The following is a 14,933-nucleotide window of genomic DNA, read 5'->3' on the forward strand; positions in this document are numbered from 1 at the left end:
AAAGAATACATTTTGTTCATGTCTGGCTAAGTTTCTCTTTTTTTTTGGGGGGTGGGGGGGGTGGGGGGGGGGGGTGGTGGTAGTTATTATTCCATGTAATTAAAAAATTCTAATTCATCATTTTCAACAGCATTCCATGAAATCTTACTGCTGTGAGAATACTGTACTCCTTCAATACAGTGATGCATATAAAGCAGTTTTATTTCCTTCAGTGGAATTAATTAAGGTCTTAATTATACATGTGTTCCAGGGCTTTGCGAGAATAGGTCACAAATCATACTGGCATTGTAGAATCTTGATTAAAGGTTTTTCTTTTGTTTCAGTCTCATTTTCTTGTCTCCTGAAGTTTACTGGGAGAACTGGCAACAATTTCTGATGAGAAAGTTGAGGAAGTAGATGTACATCCCCTATCATGACCACAGCTGCTAAGAACCGATTGTTGTGGTTATTCCGGATCATACACTGAAGTGATAAAGTGAATAGAAATTCACATCACATGTCTGACATTTACGAAGCAGTGGAAATCATTAAGTAGTACATCTAGATCACAAAAAGCACCGTTTACCATACATGCATTATAATATGCTGTGCCGCACAGGGAACTGACAGTGTCATCTGCAGTTAAGCTTTAGTGACACTTGCAGCTGCCAGGCCCTTTTCATTTGCTTTCTTGTAGTTCAGTCCTAAAGCTGATATTTTTAACTTGAGATGAGTTGCCTGAAGCTGACATTTTTGGGGAGATGAAACATTTCAGCCATGCTTGAGAGAAATACTGGCATAAAACCTACTATTTTTTCTTAAAATAAAATAAAGTTCTTCCGGCCATTTTATTGGCATCAGGGCTGTACTTAGGAACAAAGTTTTGACACACAAAGTTTCTGAAAACTATTTTCATGAATGAGTCTGCACGGCATTGAAGTGGTACAGTAATAAAATTCAGAAGCTGATGAGGACTTTTCTCTGAAACCGCAGTAATGGATCCTTACTGCATTCAGGTGTAATAGCTCATTTGTGCTATTTGGGGTCAGAAATAATTCATTTTAATACAGCTGGTGCCATGACAGGCTAGCAAGCTCTGAGCAAGTGACTTTACGGCCACAACACAAATCTGTAAATCAGAGAATAATAATGTTTAGTACTTAAAGAATTTGGTAGAATAGTTGTCTTGGTGAACCAGTAAATGTGTTCGCATTTTCTGCCTTTGATTCATGTTAAGTATAAACTATAGATAATTTTTTTTGTATGTTTAATGATTTTGCACCATTCCTTTGCATAAATACCACACTACTTTCTATGAGTAGTTTTCCAACTTTAATGCAGTTCATCAAATATCACAACTATTATACACAGAAGTTTGTCTTCAGCTGAGACATATAATGCCTTACCACAGAAAGAACTTTCTGGTTGTTTTACTTGTCATCTTTTTGTAAGTGAAGTATGTCATTGAGGTCTGTCCAAGAGAAAAGCACAACTGTTGCCTCAGAAAAACTGTTCAGCAGGTTTTTTTACATTTTTGAAAGAAACACAACCGAGTCTAGACAATTTAGTAGCGATTAAGATATAGGAAGAAAATCTGTTGTAAAGTACCTCAACAAATATGTCCAATAACCATAGAAGCAGAAATCATGATATAGTTCTTGGCATAAATAAGGTACAGAGAGTATTTTGCTGAGCAATAGAAGACTCTGTATTGTTTTCTATAACTTAATTTTTCAGAGTTAATTTTTATGTCGGTAACTCCTTATTTTTGCAATGGGAAGTAGACAAAGCTGTTTAATATTTGTCATTTTGTTTCTGTCTGATCTTGTTATTCCTGGGAGAAAGAGGTTTCAAGAGTTGCAAAGTTCTGATTGGAAATTTATTACGCACTGTGTGAAAGAAGGTATTGCACAAACTAAGGGGAGGACAAAAGAGGAGGACAAAAGCTTTTTTTCTTGATCTTGACCTTGAGTAGTCTTTTGTACAAGGATGTGGGAGTATGTGGTTTTTTTCCTTTTCTTTTCTTATTTTTTTGAAGGCTGGAAAGTGAGAACATTTGCGTGCTGACCTGAACAAATGTGTAGAAAATGCCTTGCGCTGAGAGGTATTATGGATAAGTTTGGTTTGTGAAATGTCAGTGTGGGTGGATGTGAGATGATTGAAAGGAGGTATGTCATGAATTCTTTATAAAGACAAACTTGCCCCAAACTCCATAACATTTGTCAGAGTTGTTCATAGATGTTATGAATAATTATCTTTGGAATTGGTATCTGTGGTATGTCCTGTTATCGTAGCTCTGCAAACTCAGAAATCAAGGCTCCATTTCCCTTGGAGAGCCATTTCTTTGTGAAGCGTTGGCATGCTGTTGAGCTTTGGAGTTCTGTCATTCTTGCAGGTTCTTCTTGGTGTAGCGGAAAGAAAATATTACTCTATTTATGGACTGAAATTCTATTTGAAATGTTCTTTTAACAGAAATTGAGCCATAATGAAATATCAGAAGCAGTAAAATGAAGGAACTTGCATTTCTAAGACTATTGTCAAGAAAACAAAAAGATTCTGTACAAGAGAAACCTCCCATTAAACAGATACGAGAAATATGTGGTCTGTCCTTTCTGGCACATTGAGATCACTGCCCAAAGTAAGCGGTAGAGTTGAGTTGCCTTCCATCTTTCTCGTGCTGTGCGCCTTCTGCTCAGTGAAAGTTTTCATCTGTGGCAACCCAATGGATGTGTGTTCCTCTCTGGATTTCTGCATAGCCCTAACAGCCAACAGAATATGAACGTTTATGAACGTTCTGGGAGGCAAATACAGAGAAATACTGTCTCACTGGTTCTACAGTATGAAAATGGGCGTACTGGAAAGAGATGCTGTGGAGATTAGGGATGTAAGCCTTTTGCAAGGACTGCTGGAGGACTGTGCAGTGCTGCAGTAGTCTTAGGAGAGTGCGTCCCCTCGCAGGGAAGAGGAAATCAAACCTAATGCAGCCTCATCCAAGCTGCTGTTTAGGAGTGGACCCTGAAATGAGACATGGCCTCTATTTTAGCCTTGGATAACTAATTGAAACAAACAAAACAGAAACAGAACAAGCTGAAAATTAAGAGTGAATGCTTTATACGGAATATATATTAAAATAAGGTTCAGGAAAAACTGAGGTTTGCACCAATATACTATTCCAGACTGAGTTTAAAATGGTATCTGGGAGCAGTATCTGTGATAGTGAGTTAATGTTCAGTTATCGTGATGTATTGCATATTTTTGTCAGCTCGGCATCACTATGGAAATATGACTTTCAGAAGGAACCAAAAATACTTGCTCTTTTAGTGAGTAAGAATTCGAAACATAACTATATATAGGACAAACAGCTCCTTAAAAAAAAGCAAAACTCATATTACATGTCCTAGGAGATAGTATATGCCAAAAAGGAGATCAGAGTTAATTTTCATTTCACTAGCTTTGGGATCAGTTAAGGACCTGAGTTAAAGCCATGTTTTTAACAGTTATCAGAATGTTTTATTTTCAAAGATAGGGTATGCTAATGTAAGGTATAACACTATATATTAAGAAGATATGCTGAAGCATGATAGAGATCAGTGACTTCAGGAACCATTAAGATAGATAAATGTTTTTGTGGGTTTTGTATAGGCCTCAGGGTTCAGCGTTTTAGCACTGGTTGGCTGAGCCCTTCAGGTTTCTATAGAAACCTTTTGTATGAGACTTTAAATAGAGGCTTTGCATGTACCCAGAAAGTAAGAATTCTCTGGTGTCTTTGGTTACAAGGTTCTTCTTTTGCCCAAAAGTCAAGTCCGATAATATTGAAAAGATCAGAGATACTCTGGAAGGAAAAACGCTATACAGATAAAAAACATATGTATTATTCATATCTTTTTGTGATCTTACAATTTATCTTATGCTTTATATAAATAAGCTGTCCAAAGCATATAGTGGTCTGGTTTCTATGCCCCATGAACATTAAATACTTTGTCATTTCTTTAAAAAATATAACTATTTCTTTTAGTTCTGAATGTTCATGAATAAATGTCTTCTATAAAAAAATCATCATTACTGGTAGAATTATGCTCAGAGACCACAAGGCAAATTCTGCCATGATCTGGGAAGATAAGTCTCCCAGTGAACAGAGAAACTTGTCCCTGCTATATGTCATCTATGTCTTTCAAAAAAATTCTTTGTTCTGAGATGTATTTTGTATAGCAATTTGCCCAGAAGGATGTAACTGTGCTAAGTACAACCAACCAGACCCAAATAAGCTCATCCTAAAAAAAAAAAATAATACTGAACCATGGTTCTTTGATCCCAGTCAGCTTTCCTTTTTTTTAAGTCTTTCCACCCAAGTAAGTTCAGTCATCTCTAGCTCAACAAAATATTCCATCTCAGAAATAGCTAAGTGTCTTCCACAGTTCTTTTCATTTGTGAAATTTTTCTCTTGGAAGGTTTTTTGCTTGGATGGTCCATTTTTCCTGCAGGAGCTGAGGACAGTTTTGTCTCTTGATATGCTAACTTTGGTAAAAAGTAAGTTCAATCCAAGATTATTTTTTTTTCCCAAACAGACACTTTGAAGTTTTTACTTTAAAAAAAATAAATAAAAATTTAAAAATTTTATATTCTGATTACTACTTTACATTTTCATTGTTTTCAGAAACAAAAAAAAAGGCATCCAAGCTTCTCTCGAGAAACAGTCAGGGCAGCCATAAAGACAGTGAAAAGTGGTTATTTGTGGTTCACTAACTCACTACACAGCTTTTGGCTACAGAATTGCTGTCTTCTAGAAATTTGTTTTGGAAGGACTAGTGCTTTAACAATCAATAAACTGTTCATTTTCCTGTTATTTCCTATAGAACTGTAAAATTATTTTTTTTTTCCTGAGGTAAATCCTTTGTCTATTTGAGTGATGGGTAAAATGCACAATTACAATAACCGGACTGGGATTTTAAAGGAATATTATGCTATTAGATGTCCTGTAAAGTAAACCTAGGCTCTTCATTCACTTTGATTTTGTTCTTCCAGAAAATCCAATTTGCTTACACAAGCGATTTACATTTTTCTGCTTGGGAAGTCTTTAGTGGTTAAAATGAATGTGAAGAGTAGACGTACTTCAAGCTGGGAACTTCATGTACTACTACAAGGTAAGACTTGCTGTAAGGAAAACTTTTTTCAACACTGCAGTTGTAGTGTCAGTGAAACTAGCAAAATTCTTTCTAGAGAAGGACATGTCATTTATTTTCTACAACTCTGTAAGGTATTTTAATAGACTAGGCTAGACTAGTTCTGGCTGGAAGGGACTTTCAACAATCACCTAGTCCAATGGCAAGTAGTGGTGAACAGGTAAATCTTAAGGGTTTTTGGATGAAGTTTTCTGTATGATTCCCTGTAAGTATCGTAAGTCGGGAAAAAAAATCATTGAAATCTGCCTAGTGGAAAACCAGATTCAAAACCAAAACACCTGATGTCAGACAACTCAGTACGTACATCAGCTGAGCCCTCTGGAGCAAATCTAGAACTACTTGTAAACTCTGATCAGTTAATAGATGAAGTATATTTACATAACTCTTGATGCTTTACAGATGTAAAATCACAGTGGCCATACAAGTGAGGGGCCCACTACTGGATCTGTTCCATTGTCCATGGAATTGTAATTCATGATTCCATAGATAAGGTCTGCTTAAATTAAAAGCACTAAATAATGGAGACTATCCACTTAATTACCATGCATATTAGAGAGAGATTACCATATGTAATAAAGGAGAAAAACCAAAAAGAATATGCATTTTTCTTTCATGAGTAGGTTTTTTATTTTTGGTGTTGTTTTCTTGTTTAAAAAAAAAAATCCTGAGTCAAAATATTTTATAATTGTATATTGAAACACCTAATAAAACACTTCTAAACCACTAACATTTTCAAATCCTAATTACTTGGTCAATCTTGTGCATGACTTTGCATGCTTCTCAGCTCAAAGATCCATGAGTATGAATCTTTCAAACCTTGCCTGCTTAGCTCATCCTCATTTAAAGACAAGATTGTATCTTGTTAAAATACAGATAAACTGTTATCATCGCCCCATACTAGATGAAAGGGCCATGACAATGTCAAAGAAAGATGCAAGTTAATTTGGATGAAGGTTCAACAGCATGTTGTGAGACAGGATAGAGGAGTGATAGCACTGTGTTGAATTATACCAGTTAATTTGTATGCCATCTTACATTCAAAATGATTTTCAGCTCTATGATTTAGATGTTTCTATTGCTATATGACTGTACTTCCTTTTTCAGGTGTATCTCAGTACAATTTTTGCCTTAATATGGCATGTGCCAGATTTCTCATACATTTTTTGATAGGACTGTCTCTTGTTCTTTGTGTAAGTTGAGCACTGATCAGGTAGAAGAATGTGTTCGTGCGCTAGAAAGCCTGAAATGCCACAATCCCAGAAAGCTGCTTTAACTCTCTCTTCCATCTGGTGTTATTTCTTGGGACCTGAGTACCTAGACAGGGGATGTATGGCCCAGATTTTAAAAAAGGAGTTTATCATGTTTCACAAGAAAGCCGTGGGTAAACAGTTCCGGTTATGGTTCTGATAGCTTCTCAGCTAACATAATAGTCACTTCCCAGAAAACTGGTTCCTTTGGTTAAGTCCCATCTGGCATATTTTAGATGAATCCACTGAAGTAAGTTTGATGCTCAGAAAAATATCTTACCAGCAATAGCTGCTTTCTACTTAAGCTCCTCTGGACTCAGTTATTATGGGTTTTTTTAGATTTATATGTTCTTATGCAGTACTAGCAGAAGTTTTGCCTGTGTAGATTTTCAGAATTTGTTTGATAGCTACATATAGAAAGTGAAAATCTCAATTTATTTTTTCCATTTGACCTTCAGGATACATCTTTGCAATGCATGGCAAAAGTGGCAAGCTTTGAAACAGCATTTGCCATCTCTAAAAAAGGTGCGTTTGTCTATGAGACAGAAGTACATGCAATTCTGACAGAAAGGTCTCGAGCCCACCCCAGCTCTAAGAATTTGTCTGTCATTCACAGTTCCTTATTAGTAAATGTTATATTCCCAGTGAAGTGTAATTGACTTATGAAGCAGTTCTTTGCAGAATCAGAGTACATTATAGGAGAGCCAGATAATGACAAGCTTTCCAGACATGCCATGTCTAACATAAGCCTGTCAGCAAGGGCTCTGCAAATAAGAAACCTTAGGTCTTGAAGAAAATTTTTCATTACTGTTCTCACCACATAGAGTCAGATTCCAGGACGTTTCCTGCATCTCTTATGACACAGATCAACTTTCTGCATTGACTACAGACAGTAGATTGGATATGACTCGAATCATCTCTTATTCTACTAAAAATGGTGTTGGTAGTTCATCTAAGGATAATATGAACCAAAGCTTTTAACTGAGTTGGCTTGGCAGTGTTAATGTTTTCCTTTTGCTGTAGAGTTTCTTTCAACATTGTTTTTTCAGTGTTTTGGGTTTTTTGTTTATGGTTTGGGGTTTTTTTTTTGGGGGGGGGGGGGTTGGTTTTGTTTTGATTTTCCCCCTGTTACTGCCTGTTTCCTACCTACTGACTTGGTATATATTGAGGTGATTCAGAATAATATTTTATTTATTGCTGATGGTATGTAATACTGAGTAATTCATAGAAAGAATAATCTTATCACTGTGACCTTAATGACTGTCCACCAGGGAAAGGAGCATGTGCAGTTCTAAAACTAAATTTTCAATAGATTGTTTTGTTACCTATATCCTATTAGAATTTATTTAAAAAAAAAAAAAAAAAGAGAAAGGAAGTTTCTTTCAAAGCATTCTGTAAATTCCATTATAAGCTTCTTTATTAGCAGTACTTTGCGGTTATATAATTATTTTTCAAAATGGATGCAGAGAAGGGGCAAGCACTGAAGCTATAAAATATATTAATCTTTCAAGTGATTCATAATTCCAAACCATGCCAAAAAGCTGACGACTCAACTAAATATCTAGTAAGCATTTGAAAGATTCTGCTGCAAACATGCAGGTGTTGCACATGCATGGCCAGTGGCATATCTGATGATGTGAACAGCATAATAATACAACAGTTTAGATAAAAAAGTCATAAAAATAAATAAAATACATGATAACTTCAATTAATGAGATCTCAGACAAACTATGTATTAATTAAAAATTGCATAACCAGCTGGGCTATAACGAGCTATGCTTTTAATCAGATTAATGGTTCAGCACTGTTCATGACTCAGAAAAAAGTCTTTCCCTACAGCACAACTTCCTACCGGCCCTTCATGTATCATTCCTTAAACACAGACTAGCAATACTATGTAAGGCATAAGGACATACAGGACAGGAGAGTTTGAAAACTTTAACTGCAGACAACTTTGGAAATCCCAGCTTTGTATCAAACCCTTTAAAAAAGTTACTTAGAACACTTGTTATAATAAATCAACTCTATGTATTCACCCATTCTCTGAAAATTGCTCGTATCTTCAAGGAGTTTATGAAATATGACTCTTGCCACACAGTGAAATACTCTAAATAGTCATTTGAAACATGACAATTTTGAAAATATTATTGTACACTTTTTTTTATTTTTTAAAAAAAAGTTCAATATTGACAGAAATTAGCAAAAACATCAAAAATCCAGGACAGCATCTACCCCAAGAAGACATGCCTTTATGAAGCCTGAACTGAAATAAACAATTGTGGTATCATCATCAAATAAGAAGAAAGCTTCTCCTGGAAGGGTAATAATATTGGCAGAAAGAAGTAAACAATTCATGTTGAATTCAGATTTATTTAATTCTTTTTATGCCATCTTGTGCTCTTTCTGGCTTTTCTGATAAGAGTTTAATTACTAAAGTAAATCATATTAATCTGTGACTTCCAAATAGAAGGCACAATTATAGTAGGGCAGGCTCCTAGAAGAAGGTGGAAGAGCTGAGCACACGTCTTTAAGTTTAGAAGAGGTCTGAGAACTACCATCAGAGTGCTCAAAATCAAGCTCTGTTGTTAGCGCCTCTCCCGCAAACAGGCTGGTGTTAGATTTTGAATAACCAATATTTAATATAAAATTATCCTGAATCAAAAAGTGCCAATGAGCTTTGAATCTAAGCCCATATTTAAATCAATTTCATGTATTTGGTTTGTGCAACCCTCATTTCGTTTGTCAACCTAAATAACTGTTTCTTTTCAAAGTTAGGAAGACAACATACAGCAATGTCTTTGAAAATATCACTATGCTACTGGGTACTCCACCAAACTAGAGTTCACATCATTTCTGACAGTTGAAGTACTTCCTCTGAAAGGCAGTATTCATGGGCATGGTAAGCAGCATTTACAACTTTGCAACATTATTCCCGAAAGTACTGCCTGACTCATGTTCATCTGAAAGAGTTTCAGCTCTAGGGAAAATTACAGAATGTACTCTATTGTTGTAAAGGACTCTGCTAACAATGTCAGTGTACAGCCAAAGACGATTATGTTTCTTATAGAATATTACAGAAATATAACATTTTCCATACAGTAAGATTGAAAATCGTGTATGTGACGTTTCCATAGACGTGTAACATGCCATGGTCTTCAGAAGTATGCGGGTATGAAAAATTATTTTAATTAAACTTTATTATATAAATCTCATGACATAATTTATAAGAAGAGAAAAGTAGATTTTTAGGTAGGATAAAATATGTGTTCCCCTTCATCATTGTTGTGGTTTAGCCCCAGCCAGCAGCTCAGCCCCACACAGCTGCTCGCTCACTCCCCCACAGTGGGATGGGGGAGAGAATCAGAAGAGTCAAAGTGAGAAAACTTGTGGGTTGAGATAAAGACAGTTTAATAGGTAAAGCAAAAGCCGTGCACGCAAGCTAAAGCAAACTAAGGAATTCATTCACCACTTCCCATGGGCAGGCAGGTGTTCAGCCATCTCCAGGAAAGCAGGGCTCCATCATGCGTAACAGTTACTTGGGAAGGCAACGACCACCACTCCGAACATCCCCCCCTTCCTTCTTCTTCCCCCAGCTTTATGTGCTGAGCATGATGTCATATGGTATGTGATATCCCTTTGGTCAGTTGGGGTCAGCTGTCTCAGCTGTGTCCCCTCCCAACTCGTTGTGCACCTCCATCCTACTCGCTGGTGGGGTGGTGTGAGGAGCAGAAAAGGCCTTGGCTCTGTGTAAGCCCTGCTCAGCAGTGACGAAACCATCCCTGTGTTATCACACTGTTTTCAGCACAAACCCAAACCACGGCCCCATAGTAGCTATTGTGAAGAAAATTTACTCTATCCCAGCCCAAACCAGTACAGTCATCTTCTGCAAGCATGAAATTTTATGCTCTGATTTTTAATAGCCTTGTAACATTATTTAAATGATACTTTTAATGTTTTGGTGTGGTTTTTTTTTAAACTAGTGAAAACTTCTGATATTTGAATGTGTCAAGTAATGCTTGTTTAATTTTGAATGAAATAAAAACGTCTTAAATGGGAATGGAATTCTCTTCACAGAGACACAAATGCCAGTTTGTAATTCTGTTGGTGGTTTTGTGTTGGTTGTCTAGTCACCTTTTTGCTCTGGCAAAATACTTTCATTTTAAGTATGTTCTGAGCTTAAGATTACAAGTATGGGAGTCTAGATCCTTAATTTTATTTTCAGCTCCTCTACCATATAACATAAATTTATTTATTTATGTATTAAAACCCAACAACAGTATGCTAATATTTTCTCCATTTTGGCAATATCTATCTGATCAAGGTTGTATTTGTCATCTGGAACCCAAGTTAAGTTAACCAAATTCATCAGCTACACAACATTAGACTCTGAATTCTGTATGCATATATTATTAAATACTTTTTCTTTTCCTAGCAAGATAAGAGATATCTTTCTTAATATGTGAATGCTGTTAAGTATTTGTGCCCTACTCACATCAACAACTGTAAATAGGACAACTCATCTTATGCTTTGCAGACTTGGAAACAGAAACATGGCAGACCATGATGCCTGCAGAAAAGGCACTGTCGCACTGGAATCGGCAGTGCTGTATTCTGACTTGTACTTTACTGAAGATTTGACTGAATGTCTTCAGCAGGTGATTTTTATAAACTATCATCACAGGAGGCCAGCAGCTTGAAGCTTGCTCAAATTTTACAGAACAGTTTGGGCAACGTAAGTATAGATAAGCAGTATATGCGTTTGGATTTACTGATGATAATTCCAGTGGAAGCCAGTGGAGCGAGGAAAAGTAAGAGCAATAATAACAATAATTCTTCCATCTCCTTATCAAGTATATTCCTATCGATCATAATCAATAAACTGAAACGTGTGGTTAAAATGACAGAAAAAGAGTGTACTGAACTTTTACAGGTCAAGTTTCTATTGATGTAATTGAAACAACGGTAGTTTCCTTCACAGAAAATTTATAGGAGTTCCCCCTCTGTCACAGGCAAATAGATTCTTCTGTGTTTGGGTTCTTGGCTAGCAAGATTTTTTTCTGTATATTAGAAGGGATTACCTCTTTTTTATCTCATAGGCATTTTATTGTCTGCCTGTCAATGTCACCTTCAGGAAAATAACAATTACTTTCTTATGTCAAATTCTAATTGTAAAATGTAATGATCGTACACACATAATGATAGCTGAACACAGAGGAAACAATATTTTGAAATGAGAAATTACTCTTCAGTTGTGAAGAAAATAAATCAGTCATTCTGCATTTAGTGTAGGAACTTCTGAGAACTTGATCTCCTCTTTTCTATGGCAAAGAAAAGTGTTCTGAAATTTTCAGTCTATTTTTATTTTTTATGTTTTTGAATGAAAAAAAATCTGTGAGTGTAAGCTACTGTGTCTCACTATCCTGGTATGTTGTGGTTGTGGTGGTGTGGGTTCTTTTTCTTTTTTTTTTTTTTTTTAAATATAAAATACATGCTGTTCTTCTGTATTTTATTATGAATAATCTTTTCTGAATGGAACTTCATCCTAATTCAAGTACCACTAAAATAAAGGTTAGCTTCTCTGACTGTATATAACTTCAGTGGAAAAGCTTTTATAAATTACTTTATTGTTTCACAGGCCTTGGAGAGTGCTGTTGTGGATGGCAATGAGTGTGACTCATCTGGCTATAGAACTGGAAGTGTAATATTAAAGAAAATAAATAACAAGACTGAAAAGAGCATTAAATGAGGAAATGAGGCATGAATGCATGAGGCAGAGGTTAGTCCACTGCATGTAAGTAGATACCACCTAATTACTTGGGAAGCAGAACTTAGTAAGGAAAAAGTGCAAGATCATGAATGAACTAGAAGCACTCTAGGATATGCCTGACTTCTCCAATCTAGTAATTTCACTTGCAGCAGCAGGCGGCTGCTTTACCACCATTCTACAGTATATGGGGGAAGAGTTTCAAAATCCTGGTCTGTGGAGGAAATGCATTATGATGGTTGAATGAGTGATTTGTATTGGTTTTACATTTGTTATTATGAAGAGTTTTTTGCATTGCCCATAAGCAGCTCAACATATTCAGTTTTCAAAAATCATACTTTATTATTATTATGAAAAAGCAAAAAAAAAAAAATCCCCCAAACCACACCCTTAGTTTAGGATTTTGCTATGCAAACTTTTAACAAACTAGAGCTGGAAATTTTCTTACATGAAGAACTGAACTGAGAGGTAGCAATGCAAATAGGGCATGCCCATTGTGCCTCACTTTGTAGAAGGCAGAGATCCCATCTTATCCAGGAAGAGCATCACTGTTCTCTTTTTTACCCTGAGTATGTTACTTTGGAGGAGCTCTAGCACTTACCCTGCATATTTTTTTCTAGAAATTTTATTTCTTTTAGAGAAAAGTAACTCTTCCTGATCTGTAAAGGCAGCTAAGAGTGAATTATGTGCACAAACTTTGATTTTTTTTTTTATCAGTTGACAACTGACTTTAGCCTTGACTGAGGCAGAAACTCTTTTCCTTTCCTATAGCAATCACTCAACTGTGTTTATACTACTAGGTTAAAAAATACAAACACCACCACTCCATTTTATGAAAAAATTGCTCAGACAGAATGAATGTATTAAACTATACCTCCAGGAAATGTCTTGAACTATGTATTAGTAGTAAACTAATAATTAGGGTGTTTGGGCATTCTGTTAATGTGTAATTGTACTAATATTCATAAAAACATTGGCATGGCCAAATCTCTAAGAGAGGTTACATAAAGATGACATAAATAAGTGACATTTATGTCTTTCCAAATTCAGTGCTTACATATCCAAGAAAGCTAACGACATAGAATGAAATTGCTCAGTAATTTTTATGTGGAACCTTGTTAACAAGTTGTGTCAACAAGACACAGAGATTAATAGCAGTGTGCTCATTAACATTTTGCTGTTTGAGCGAATACTTCTTACTCATTGAGCCAAATGAGATTTTTGCAGTTCATTTTTTGAGACTCTGAAACGGTCATTACCATAGACTGTTGGGAAAACTAAGAATAGAAGTTGCATGATAAGCTCATTGATTGAACATATTAATGTATTAAATATATATTAATATGTTTAGAGTCTAATTATTTCTTATCAAAATGGATTATATAGAGAGAGGTTTTTATTCCACAAATTGGATTTTGGATTTTGAAAGAAGTGAGAATTATAAATTCTAGAGTTATGAGAATCTTTGTCTAAATATTATATCCAGATTTTAGGATAGTCTTCAGGGCAAGGCAGAGGTCTGTAGGCCATTCCATAGATGAATAACAGGAGGTTGTAAGTCTCTTCTTTCCTAAGTTCAGGCTCACACCAGTCATGCCCCACACATCCAAATGTATACATGAAGTCATATAATTAGTCTACTTACTCAGAGACTTGCCACAGCCATCAGCAATACTGATCTGTTTAGCTTCAGACTTGTGGAAGGCACAAATACTATAGATGACACTGAAACACAAAGGTCCTGGTAACTGGAAGGAGAGGGTTATGTCTCAAACCTGAGTGGACTTCTTTCCCACTTGAGTTTTTTACGAGATGAGCTGTTTGGCATTTAATGCACTTGTTACTTGTCTTATACAAGCTGGTTAATTCGTGTACATGTAAAATATAAATAAAGGAAAATAATGTTTTGATTCAATCCTTTTTTAAAGAAAATGGACCATTTAAAAACTTAAGAACTAAATAAATCAGATTTCCCAATGTCCGGTCAAGCACTGTAAGCTAGGAACTAAATTTAGAGATGCCAAAGGAAAAGACATTTTGTATTAAAGTATTGACAGTGGTTTAGAAAACAATTTTGCTTGTAAAGCAAAGTGACATATTTATAGTATAGATTTGCATAGTCCAAGGAGGGGAAAAAAAAAAAAAAAAGCAGCACTGCCTACTGAGCTTAGATTATCTGGGGCTTGAATAGAGCAAGACTATAGTGGTTGCCCTTTCAGGTATGCCCAGTGTTCAAACTGGGGTGGCTTCTGAACGGGGAATATCAAGAAGACTTTACAGCCACAACTGTGGAGGAGAATTCAGGTTTCACACTCCCTGCTGCAGTTTAGGATTGGCTGGTGGCAGTTCTGCAAAAGTGACAGAAGGAACTCAAATAAGTAATGGATATCAATGATCAAATTATGCATACAAACATGGTAGGTGTAGACCCAACATGTCTTTCTATTTAGGAAAATGAAGACTTGGATAAATAGTTTATAACCACGGAACTCCCAGTTTTGAAAGGCACTATGGAATTTCACTAAGCTATTTCTTAAAGCTCCTTTGATCATGAAGCACCAGTCCCTGTTAAGATGCCATAATGCACAAGGAGTAAAATTGGCGACGTAAAAGTTTCTGCATTTTCATGTACGTTACCTGCCATTTTTCATTTCACCTTTTTCTTCCTGAGCTACAAAACAGAAAGCAAAGACCTGACCACCCTAGACTTGATCTCTCTTCTCAGAATATAAACTGTCATTCAGCAGCAGTACAGGTTACAGG

General features: G+C 35.9%; 1 long non-coding RNA gene across 8 annotated transcripts in view; it reads left to right on the forward strand.

The window, feature by feature from the left end:
* Positions 1-14,933, forward strand: part of LOC142602117 (uncharacterized) — a 260,454-nt gene extending 245,521 nt beyond the window's left edge. For 3 of the 8 annotated variants that reach the window (XR_012835822.1, XR_012835824.1, XR_012835818.1), the window contains 3 exons: positions 5,002-5,120; positions 9,506-9,575; positions 12,042-14,003. This is a non-coding gene — a long non-coding RNA (uncharacterized LOC142602117). Of the gene's footprint in view, positions 1-5,001; positions 5,121-9,473; positions 9,576-10,940; positions 14,004-14,841 lie in introns of those variants that run through there. The other 5 variants (XR_012835821.1, XR_012835819.1, XR_012835820.1 and 2 more) reach the window with 5 other exon arrangements.

This window comes from Balearica regulorum, chromosome 5 (genome assembly GCF_011004875.1).
Source record: "Balearica regulorum gibbericeps isolate bBalReg1 chromosome 5, bBalReg1.pri, whole genome shotgun sequence".
In the NCBI taxonomy this organism is placed as follows: Eukaryota; Metazoa; Chordata; class Aves; order Gruiformes; family Gruidae; genus Balearica; species Balearica regulorum.